Source organism: Periplaneta americana, chromosome 14 (genome assembly GCF_040183065.1).
Source record: "Periplaneta americana isolate PAMFEO1 chromosome 14, P.americana_PAMFEO1_priV1, whole genome shotgun sequence".
Classification (NCBI taxonomy): domain Eukaryota; kingdom Metazoa; phylum Arthropoda; class Insecta; order Blattodea; family Blattidae; genus Periplaneta; species Periplaneta americana.
In genome coordinates this window covers 47,818,413-47,830,977 of record NC_091130.1, presented here as the reverse complement: position 1 = coordinate 47,830,977, position 12,565 = coordinate 47,818,413, and positions in this window count along the sequence as shown.

Genomic DNA, 12,565 nt, shown 5'->3' with positions numbered 1-12,565 from the left:
AAGCTACAAGAAACTTTTAAGGAATTCAACCAAAAGATTAAAAAACATGAAAAAGTGTAGTGTTGAAAATGATCCTTCTTTTGTAAATAAGATTTTAATAATGATCAGATTATTTCATTACAAAGAAAGCAACAAGGAAAGACGAACATGTTTGTGAAATGGTCAAATGTGACTATTACCAAAGCCCTAAAGCTGAAATTTAGTTGTGGTGGAAGTGGATATGAGGAACTGCTCAAGCAAGGCTATCCATTGCCTTCTGTACGTACTTTGCAGAGAAGATCACAGAATCTCAAATTTGATAGTGGGATTTTACATGAAGTTTTTGAATTTCTTAGAATAAAAGTGGAATCCTTCGAATCTCATGAGAAGGACTGTGTTTTAATATTAGATGAAATGGCTATCACTTCAGGGAATGTATATGACTGCTCCTTAAGCAAATACTTTGGGAATGTAACACTGCCCGAACACTCAGGCATGGCAACTCATGTTTTAGTTTTTATGTTAGGTGGTGTAATTACACGGTGGAAACAAGTAGTTGCCTATTATTACACCAGTGATTCAGTAAATGGTGCTGTTTTTCAGTGGCGGCTCATACATATTTAATGCATAGTGCCAAAATCAGTGGTATATCCAGGATACCCTAAGGGGGAGGGTAACTCTTTTTCCTACTATAAGCAATAATAATAATAATAATAATAATAATAATAATAATAATAATAATAATAATAATAATAATAATTAGAGACGAGAATTCCATGCAAATGCATGTTTTTATAGGAACATAGGACATAGCTCATACTTAGTACTTATCCATTTCATTACTTTCCGGTTCCAAATATGTGTACTTTTCCCGTGCATATTTGCATGTTTTCGACTTTTTAGGGATAAAAACATGCATAATGCATATTTAGGTAATTTTTAGCTTGATAATGCATACAATATACATTAAATTCAGTTTAAATGCATGTTTTAATGGTTTTGTGTGGACACCTTAGTTTCTCGATTTTATGTCCCATATTTTAGCTTCAGAAATCAGGATTGAAGGAAAAAAAGAAAAAAACTAAATAACAGAAAAATTAAATAAAATGTTAAGATTTTCACAATAAGGTGTTAGAGGACCTTTCCCTGGACGGAAGTTCACTTTTACAACACTTTACCGACGACCCTCTATACACTGCGTGTCATAAATTTATTACGTTGGATATTTTGAGAATAGTAAGTAGAGAGGAAATATAGAGGGTTAAAGGAAATTGCCGACAAATAATTTAGGTCAAAAGCATCCTCTTTCAGGGAGGTTGTAAATTCTCTTCCTTTTCTAGTACTAGTAGCAATTTAGATTCTTCTAAAATTGGAATCACCGTTAAACTCTCTTTGCAGTGTGTGAATGTCGTAAGTTGTTAATTTGCTTGTTTATTCTGTTTGCGCGTGTTAATGTGGTTCTAATATGTTTCCAATTTAAAGATTCCAAAAGTGTACTCTTTGCACAGTGGATTACTGTAAAGGAAAAGATTTTATTAGGTCAGATGAGGATGTCGTATTTTGCGACTGTTGGAGTAAAGAGTAAAGCAATGCTGTTCTGTTTCTGAATATTTTACATGACAATTGTTCTTTGTAAAAAAAATTACAAAACTTGTTCAAAATAATTATTAAATTACGATGTCCGTTTTTAAATCGTATCTAGGTAACCGTAAGGTTTATTATAATTTCAGATGAAATGCACTAAAAAATTTCAAGTCGACCAGCATGTCGCATCGGTTTCACATATTGCAAGAATGCAACAAAAGAAATAATCTTCAAAGAATTTCATAGATCCCTCAGTTATGCCCGTGGGAAAGTGGATGTTGCGGCGAAAAACAAATTGGACAGGGTCCTAAATGCTAACCTGAACTGCGGATTCTTTTGTTCAGTGAAGAAGGTTATTTGTGGCGAAAACTTGAATGAATTTGACCTGACACTGTCACAAATATGTTCATTCAAGTTTAAACCCGTAACTTCTTGCAATATAGAGACAAGTGCAGGAACCTCACAGAAACCAATTTAAAAATGTTATTAGGTTTTTAACTGTGCAAAAAAAGTGAAGTGAAATAAGACATTTTGAAACAAAAATAAAAGTGCATATTTTAATGTATTTTTCGCTTGATCATGCATATTTCATAGTTTGATAGTGCATGAATGCAAGCATATTTTGGGATTTTATAGTGCATGAAATTCTCGTCTCTAATAATAATAATAATAATAATAATAATAATAATAATAATAATAATAATAATAATAATAATAATATAATAATAGTAATAATAATAATAATAATAATCACTCACCAAAATTTATACAACTGGAGCACTTGAGCACTTTTGTTGACCAGGTTAATATGCGCGATAGATAAAACCCATTCGCCTATTCTTCTGACTTGAAAATAAATCCATAATTTTTTTTGTTGAAGTTGTCTATTTTGCAAACAAAACTTCTCAGATTCATCGTGCCCTCTTAGTGCTAAATCTAGTGCCCCACAAAATCGTATACAATTTATTATTAAATTTAACACATATCTGTTTTTATCAACTTGCTCATTGTGTTTTGCAATCGCGAGTCTGTAGTGTGAATTTAACTGATTTTCAGTGTTCGCTTTACCCGGCATAGACAAACTGAAGACGTTATTCATATTAACCTTTGACTTATGATGTGTTTTTATTTTACCCCATAAGTGTACTAAATCTGTCACACCCACTTTTGACCAGCTAAGTTCACCTCCGAACAGAACACACGGGAAAAAGAAGAACGCATTTTTCACATCACATCCACACAACCAGTTGTTTTTTAAATAAATATCTAGGTTGAATTTGCGAGATCTGTTAACTTTAGCACTTTGCTGCTTTTGATGAATATTTAAGTGCGGTGTTGGTCTGCCAAGTTCTTTAACACGAAGTTTGTTTTCATATGTTAATGTTGAAAACTGAGATTTCAATAAAGCGCCAACCGAATTCATTTTTTAACAGTACACAACACGATAACACGACCACTATTACGAAGACAACCTCACGACTTAACACGTTCACACTACACTTGGTACTGTTGGTAGAAATAATAAAGTGAAAACTTTCTCAAGCCAAGTTTTCAAGAAACCGGGAGAGATTTTATTATCTTATTGTTGCAGTCTTCGCTAAGAAACTTGTTCCGACAAAGCGGAAGGACAGACAGAGCGCGAGTAAGGGATCGGCGTAGTAAATGGGGATGTATACAGTTTTACAAGCATTGGAAAAGCCAGCGGCAATTTGTGCCTGGCACATTTCAGATCATGCTTTTAGATGCTGAAAAGGACGAGCGAACATGAAAATTGCGCGCGCATCCCATTATATTTCTTATGGGATGTAGTGCCTGGCACAGATCCATCCTCCAAACATTGGTTACAACGTGTTTCCCTGCAAAGATCATATTGACGGTAGAGTTTGTGTAAGCGTAACTTGTTTCTCTCAGGTTTTGAGCGGAAAATATGAATTCTCCTTTTCCTTCTGTATTCTGGTAGTGCCATGGCACAACGGCACTACCTCTAAAGCCGCCCCTGCTGTTTTTGATGACATCATCGAATGTATCTTTCAGAAAGCTGAAGAGTTGCAATTGAACATTTTGAAGTGTAACATCTGATATGGGTTCTTGCAACCAAGCACTATGGAGGGCTTGGGGTGTAACAGCAGGCAGATATTCTGAGATCAAGTGCACAGTTGCCCATCCACTGCACTCGGATAAAGTTGTATTTGTCTTTGCTGATGTACCACATTTATTTAAAAACATTAAATCAATGTTCATATCGAATAAGGTGATTAGAATACCCAATGATATTAAAGAGAAACAAAAGCTACCCACAAATGAAGTTCTGGCAAGCCATATTTATGAAATAATTGCACATGAAAAAGAGCATTCTTTTAAACTAGCACCAAAACTATCAGAACGAGACCTGTTCCCTAGTCACTTCGGCAAGATGGAAGTGTGTACATCAACAAGTGTGGTAAACCATACTGTAAGCAGTGCTCTGAAATTTCTTGCTGAAGAACTTGATAAACCTGCTTACTTAACTACTGCATGGTTTTTGGACCAAGTAGAAAGATGGTTTCATTTAATGACATCTAGACATCCATCATGTGCTTTAAGTAAATTTAATTTAAATGTTTACAGAGATTCCATAGCATTCTTAAAAGATTTTAGGGATCTTTTTTGTAATATGGAAGTTGGTCAGAAAAAAATTTGGAAACCATCTCAAACTGGTGTCCTAATTTCAACGCAGGCCATGTTAGAATTGCAGGCTAATTTATTGGAAGACAGACAGTTCAAGTTTCTTTTAACTAGCAGGTTTCCTCAGGACTGTTTGGAAAATCTTTTCAGTGTGCTAAAAAGTAAACAGTGTGTTCTAAATGTAGTTCAGGTTAAAAATAACCTCAAGTTGATCTGTGTCTCACAATACTTACGAAATGCACCTCGTAGTAGCTACGAAGAAGATGACAGGGAATTTCTTTCTGGATTCTTGGACACATTACATGAGGTAAAGCCTAACTCTGAAGAAGTAGAAATTTCTGCAGGAATGAGTCATCCTATGGCAAGTCTCAATTCTAGTGAACTGAATTCCTTATATAATGTATCTGGTTATAACGTTCAGAGTATCCAGAAAACATCAAAAACATGTTCAACATGCATATCTGCTGTAGGCTCTAAAACACCTATATATGAAACATTTACCAGGTTCACAAACTTTCAATGCTTCAGGGAAGACACACTATTTTTCTGTTCAGAGGAAACATTTCAATTCTTTGTTGAAATGGAAAATATTTTTGTAATGTTCCTTCCAAGTGTTTCTGTACAAGATGTAAATTTGAAACAATTCTACTTTAAGGAGGTGAGTAAATTAGAGCTGAACATACCTGACTGTCATGAACTGAAAACTAAAATTATTAGCAGATATATTGTATACAGACTGAAAATTAATTCTAAAATCTGCAAACCAGCTACTAATACCTATGCAAGTAAATCCATTGCTGGACATTCACTGTAGTATAATTTAACACTAATAATTCTGGTATTGTATTCAAATGTGTTTATTTCTATTGTGTACATTTTATTGAATTCTCTGTTTCTGATTTTATTATGTAGCTTAAATCATATATTCTTGTAACTTAACACTAATAGATTATGTATTGCAGTGTGTTTACTTTTATTTCTATTGTGTACAATTTTTCAATTGTCTGTTTCTGATTTCAATGTATTTGATAGTAATTTAACATTAATATGTATTCCACAGTGTGCATTTTTATTTTTATTGTGTATATTTCATTCAAGGGTTGCAAAGGGTAGTGATGTGCATTCCATAACCTCTCCTACTCAATTCCCATTCTTACCTTCTCGTGGTGCACCCTGTTCTAATAAATGAGGCTCTGGAAACCGAGTCATGGCGGTATAACCATTTCATCTTATACTGAGGAAATGCAGTATACACAGTTTGTCAGAAGCTGTAAAGTGATAGCCCTACCATAGGACTTGCCTCCTCTTTCCTTGCAACTAGTTGGAGGAAATAATTATGTTTGCAAGTCTACAAATATAATTTTGTAGATCGTTGTTATAGCACTATGGCCTGTTAGAATGATATTTTATTAAATTCTCTGTTTCTGATTTTATTATGCAAATCATATTCGTTTGTAACTTAACACTGATAATATGTAATTACTTATATCTAATATGTTTTTTATGTTTGGCTATGAAGTAAGTTTTACTCCTATTCAGTGTAAGAGAAAACCTTATGGTCTTAACTGTAAAAAGGTAAAGGTAACCCCGTAACATGCCATGAAGGCACTTGGGGGACATGGAGGTAGAGCCCCATGCTTTCCATGACCTCGGCACTAGAATGAGGTGGTGTGGTCGGCACCACGCTCTGACCGCCTTTTACCCACGGGAAAGACCCGGTACTCAATTTTATAGAAGGCTGAGTAAACCTTGGGGCCGTTCTGAAACGAGAAAAATTCCTGTCACCACCGGGGATCGAACCCCGGACCTTTCAGTCCGTAGCCAGCTGCTCTACCAACTGAGCTACCCGGCCGCCCGGTCTTAACTGTACCACGCTAAATAAAACCTTTCCTCGTCGTCATTATATTTGCAGCTTTTACATGGTCTTTTTTTTTTACACTGCAGTATGCCATTTCCTTGGTATGTATGCCTAACTGAAAACTTGCATATTGCAGTGAAAAAAAGATTAAATGTAACAAGCAAATACAATAATAGTATTCTTACAGGAGAAGTTATGTAACTATAAGGTTCACCACTGTTACCAGAAGATTTTGCATAGGCCTGTTTGTATAATTATTAATTCCTCACGCCTTCTATTCTGTAGGTGAATTCATGACATTCAACAACACTTCATGATATTGATATTAAAACTACAGGGTGTTCGGTTCAAAATGTGTCATGGCTCGCTGTATGCCGTCATGTGGCTAGCCGATGAGCCTAGAGAATTCAATCTTCCTACACTTCCGCAGAGGTGTATAACCTAAGAGGCAGAAAAGTTGCCTAGCAAGTACGGCGTTCATTCTGAAGAGTACGTACCGATACGTACGGTAACGCCGGTAGTGGCAGGAATGTGAACTGTTTGGAAATACGTACTGTCGGGATATGGGAAGAGGGTTAAGACGATTACTTACGTATTTGTTGACATTAACTTCGACGGTCAACATGGACACGGAGCATTTGATTTGTGTTGTGGAATGTTACCGTACGCAACCGATAACAAATACCCTGCGTACGACTTGCCGGCGCAAAACACAGTTCGAAAGAGGTTATGGTAGCACACAGACCGTACAGACCACCATCTGTTGCTACGACGTTCAAGTTATACCGTACACGTTCTCAAGTTCAGATTGAAGAACGCCTTAAATAATAGGCAACTTCTCTAACATATAAGCTGAAACTCGCTTCAAATCGGTGACCCAACAACAGTGACGTCATGACACACTTTGAAATGAACACCCAGTATGTGTTGTACAAGTAAACTATATTGTAAACCTCTTCTGTATGTATTTCAAATAGACTAAATTAAGAGTTTACAGTAGTATTAAGTTTCTTTGAGTTGTTCCATATTCTAGCTGTGAAGCAATGTATGAATACCATGGAATGTTAATAAATACAATAAGTTTACTGTGTAATGTATTGTCAGCATAATTTTCCAGGTACCATTCACAATATTTAAAATGCTATGAGAGTTGACATGTATGCTGTTTACTTTGATTCGTTATGACTTTTGTTATTGTTTTGTATTTCCGAAAATGTATTGAAATAAAAAAATATTAATTAAATGTACTGGGAAATACAGATATTAAAAGTGTATCCGTACCAACATACTTTTCCCTTCCTCATGTGTAAAAGTGATATGTTGATTTTATGTCATTTTTCCAGCTCAGTTTATATTTAGACATTAGAAATGGGAGACCTCTCACCTCTCAAGAAACTTTCTCAGGTACGCAATATTAATACTAGAAACTCCAATTAGATTAAATTAAAGGATAGGGACTCAATTTCCAGATATATTAAAAGTTATATCCATATAGCCTCTGCTTGACTATGCAACATGGCAGATGGGCGGAGCTTAAGCTGTCTTGTCGCCACTGTAGTACGAGGTAACCCCTGGAGTAAGCAACTCGCAGTGCATATTCTTTAAGGTCGTTTTTCCTATTTTATATGAAAAGTTATTGACTTTAGCACAGCATACTTGACGCACAATATCTCCTGGTTCTATAGGCGTTTGGACATCCATGATCAAGACAGTTCGTTGAAGCCGTACCCTTTCTTAATCTTCCATATAAAAACAGAATACCAATAGCTAAGGCAAAGCTTGAGGACATTTCCAAGGTTATACAACATGTTCCAAACGAACATAAAGCTTTCTATGAAGAGTTGAGGGAATGGTCTGTGTCCGCAGGAACATAAATCAATGGAGAATGACCCAGGAGTTGATGTGGAACCAGGAGGGACAGTAAACTAGGAAGAAGAGCTAGAAGAAATCATATAAACATTATTATTAATAATTATGTAAGTTAGTTGAGTTTGAAACACAAATTATAATTGTTTTAAGTTTTTTTCTTTAATTTTTTGTTAAAAGGGTATAATTTAGTAGATTTTGGAATATGATTACTCTTAATACGGTAGATTTAATGAAAGATTATTTGTTGAAGTCCATGTCTCTTAAACAGTTCTATGTAGCCCACCTGAGATCTAACAAGTCTGTCTCTTGGTTTAGATGTGAATATGTTTTTTGTGTTTTCCCACAAATGTGGTTTCATGGAAATATGCCCTTTTAATATCGGCACGTTCATATAATTTGAACTGATAATGGAAATTACGGGAAAATGACTGAACGGATTTTAATGAATAACTCCTCATTTTGAAGTTTGGAACCCAAAGATTTGCAGAAAAATAGTAGTTTTCAGTGAAATGTCAATTTTCCTACATAATTTTCCTATTTTCCAAAATCCATCTGTCGTCAGTTTTGAGAATGGAAATAAAACACACACACTACAATAAGCAATATTATACGAAGGCCATGACCTACAGGATTGCCAACATATTTAGAGCAAATCAGAGCAAATTCTGTGACATCATAATGACAATAATGTGTCGATCTTCATTTGTGTAATTTTATAATGTCTCTGTGATCCGTTATTAAAATTTTTCAAGACTTGCTACAAATAATTTACAGATCTGATTTTGTGGTGTGTAATTTTCTGAGTACAGCTGTGTATTGGATATTAAAAACTACGAAACTTGAGGTGGTTTGATGACATTATCACCATTGAAAGTGAAATATTACTATAGTTAACGCCATGATGTGAGTATTTGTCACTAATATACATATTGATGATATAGCCTATTGATGATATGAAGCTCAAACTTTTGGAGTTATATAAGTAGACGTAGAGAATGTCTTAAATTAGATCTCCATTTCTATAATTTACTGAGTGACGGCTGTATAATATATACAGTATATGTTGCTGAAAACTAAATAACTTAGGTACATAAATTTGAATTTTAAATTCATCTTTGTAGATTATCCAGTAAGTCATATTATGATGAAAGAGTAATATGGTTTCAATGTTTCCGTCTTGACTTGTTTATAATGTCAACCCAAAAAAAATATTTTTGTTAACACATTTTAATTATTTTTGTGAACGTTTTCGCCCTGTTTGGGCATCTTCAGACAACATAGATATCTGTACATTGTGCATATCAAAATTACATAATACATGTGACCAATTATACAAACAATAACTTGGAGTTTTAAAAGGCTATTAAAACATTTTTAAAAATCTAACTAAAAGTACAGCAACAAGATTAATCAATAAGTTGTATAATAAATATGCATATTAATTAATATCATACTCTGATCGTCCAGACAGATAGAGATCGCAAACGGGCTATTATGTAGGATCGATAAGCTGTATTGTTACTATTATGTGTGTGAAGACTCGTAGGTGGACACTTATTTGACAATAGGACGCATAATTAAATGTGCATATTTTAACAGAGAATAACATGGAAATATTTGCAAATCAATTAAGGTCATAGATAACTAGTATGATTCTGAATTGGTGTCTAGGCGTGAATAGAAAATGTTATGTTGTGAAAATTAATGTCTATGAAAGAAAATAGTTTGTGGAAATAATAATAGAAATAAATTAAAGAAAACATCAATTATAATTATAATAAAATAATAGGACATATTTTTACTTAATTACTGCTGTCGTTAGGAATATAAATAATGAGAAATAATTGTGTTATAATTCAATTTATTCAAATTTAATTGTGTACTGAATTTAACTTTCAGTTTATTTTGTTTATAATATATTAATATGTATTCCTATAGTTACACAAGTATTTTCTATGAAATTTGTCACTTAGGTCCTTCTTTTATGTTGTAGTTTCTTGCTTAATCCCTATTAAAACAATATACCATGATTTTAATGTGTTTTTCCAAATACGCGTTTGTTTTCTGAACAGTTAATGAGGATTATTTTAGTATCACGGAATTAGGATATCACTCACGGAATTATGAAACCACTATCACGGAATCTGGATCCTTGTCACGGATTTAGGAGCCACTGTATAATAATGAAGAATTATATATTATATACCGAACTTGTGAAACTGTTGACACTGAATGTTATAGATAAAGGTCGAAATAACGTCATTTAGGTGTTATTTGAAAAATTTTAATACAATTTTGGTATAAATATAGACTTTATTAATTATGTCACGGAATTAGGCAACTTTACCCTACTTGTTGCATTACCGCGCTGAATGGTGATACCAATGCGCTGACGTATATTGAGGGTCACATAAGAACAGTTCCTAAACAGAAAATATTGCCGTCTTGTCAGTGTTGCCAACTGTTACCAGATATCACACGATCCTACGTACTAAATGACTTATTTACTTACTGTACTTTATGTTGGAAGGTTATTCTAAATAATTCAATAATTTGTAACATATTTTCATAGGCAAACTATACGAGAAAGGGATCAACATGTCAAGTATTTTGTCTGGCAATACGAAATTCACTGGTTTGGCTAAACAACTGACTCACGAGATCTAACCTAAAAATGTATTTTGTTTGACCACATGCAATTATTAATATTAACTCCGAAAACTTACCTGACTATAGTATTGAATTATAACCACAACGCAACACATAAAATAACTATTATGTATTAATATTAATACTGATATTAATTAATTATTAGTATGTTCAAATTTCACTAGCTTTCAGTAATCGGCTCAGAAATCTAGTACAATTTTAATTTCATGAGACTCCAGTACTGACAAATATTGTCGACATTTGTCTCAGCTGCCAACGTACCAGTTACAAAATCACTACCATTTGTAATATTCGTCAGTGTCGAAATTCGAAACGAAGTTGGCAAAAGAGAATTCAACCTCCAAACTAGAAAATCACCACAATCCACTAGCATATGTAGTAATGGGGGAAAATGGTTAGGTTTCACCCTTAGGGTATGAAGTACGCTGATCCGGAATATAGATATTGACTGCTTCGAGGGTCCCCAGCAAGCTGCTCTAAACGTCTGCCTATGGTGGAGATAAGAGCTTTGGCTTCACTACACCATGATCCAAACGTTTCAACCGCAAAAGGAATAAAAATATATTTATCTGTAAGATGTTTATATTTAAGATGTTTACTGACAGAAGCACTTTCCGCTGCAGATCCTGATGTCTTAGAGGTTGAAGACAGATGAGAAGGGGCCAGTGTATCCACAGTCGTCATCTACTGCCATGATTGTTTCACGAGTGGAATCAACGTCGACCCTAGTCGCCTGGCTGTTCCAGTGTGGCTCTTCCTCTTCGGGGTGCCCGTTACCTGAAGGTCTCCGGTATATCCAGCTGATAGCAACCCGCGTAGAAGCTCACTGACCAGTTGCTGGTTACGAGGTCCGAGGATCGACGGCCAGAGCGCGCCAACTAGTCAAGAGATCCTTCATCTGGGTGAGTGTACTACCAGTATCGAGAGACATTGTTACAGGCATTCAACAAGGAAAACTCAATGCGCAGAAACCAGCGGGCGTGACTGTCTCGCGCAGATGACGTATGCTCCCTTTCCCAGCATGCTCTCACGCCTACTGCAGGGGGATAAGAGGGGTATAGCATGCGCGCCGCGAGGAGTTCGAGCTGAGTTTTGCTTGTAGGATACCTATAACCCTTGTTATAATTTCTTAAAATATTGGTGAAAGTTAGTAATCCGAGTGAAAGCCCTTTAGACCATGGCACAAGCAGATCAAGATCAACGAATTCAATTCTAGAAGACCAATTGAACACTCTTCTAAGACAGCGAAGAATAAGTGCTGAATTATCCATTACAGCTGCTGCTAAATTGTTTGAAAAATGTTTTTCAGGCAAACCATCTATGCTAAATGAATTTATTGATAATGTTGAGTCAGCTAGGTCATTAATAAATGCAAATCAGGAGAATATATTAATAAAATATATTTTAGCAAAGATTGCAGGTAATGCTAGGAGAACTTTAAACATCCATCCAACAGATGAAAAAAAAAATGTGAGGATATAAAGGAAAAAATAGAGACACGTATTGCTGTACAACGAACATTTATGCACAATGCGATCCAACTCTGTCAGGTAAATCAGAAACCCAACGAAAGTATTACTCCAAGGGAGGCAAGAATCTAACAAATGATTCAATCTACTTTAGACAGTACTAATCGCTTCACTAACTCTTGGTCAGAGGACGAGAAAAAGGTTGGACAAAAGGTAATAATTAAATTTGGAAAACATGTTTTTGTAAATGGAATTTTCTTTGATTCTGTGAGAGAAGCAGTGAAAGCAGTTGCGGATGAGAAATCCTTAAAAGAAGTGATAGACAGAGGGGTTATAGAAGATTGTGACAGAAGGTCTAGCGCAAGATGTACCTATGATATAGCTCTGGGAGCCAAGGTCTTGTTACGGAAAGGAGAATAGGAAAAAGTTGGACCCTCTGTGGGAAGGTTATTCGGGTTAATAAAGTTAACCT